Here is a 380-nt window from a genome sequence, read left to right as displayed (position 1 = left end):
GTCCGGTAGATTGATACCTCCCATTTTGTTTTTATTGCCTAAAATCGCTTTTGCTATACGGGGTCTTCTCTGGTTCCACACAAAGCGTAAAATTATTTTTTCTATATCCATGAAAAATGATGTTGGTATTTTAATAGGGATTGCATTGGATCTGTAGATCACTTTGGGTAGTATAGACATTATCTTGACAACTTTAACTCAAGAAAGATGTGTATTCTGAAAGATCCCATAAAACATTTGAGTTTGGTTCTGACAATGTGAGAGGAAAAAAATCTCTTTCATTACGCTTATAATGAAAGGCAACGAAAACAACATTCTTTTCTAGTAATATGGAAGAAGATGTCGCTGTTTAATGGGTCCCTAAATTTTCTTTTGCAAAC

This window comes from Propithecus coquereli, unplaced genomic scaffold (assembly GCF_000956105.1).
Source record: "Propithecus coquereli isolate 6110/MARCELLA unplaced genomic scaffold, Pcoq_1.0 Scaffold198, whole genome shotgun sequence".
Taxonomy (NCBI): Eukaryota; Metazoa; Chordata; class Mammalia; order Primates; family Indriidae; genus Propithecus; species Propithecus coquereli.
Note: the sequence above shows the minus strand (reverse complement) of the source record.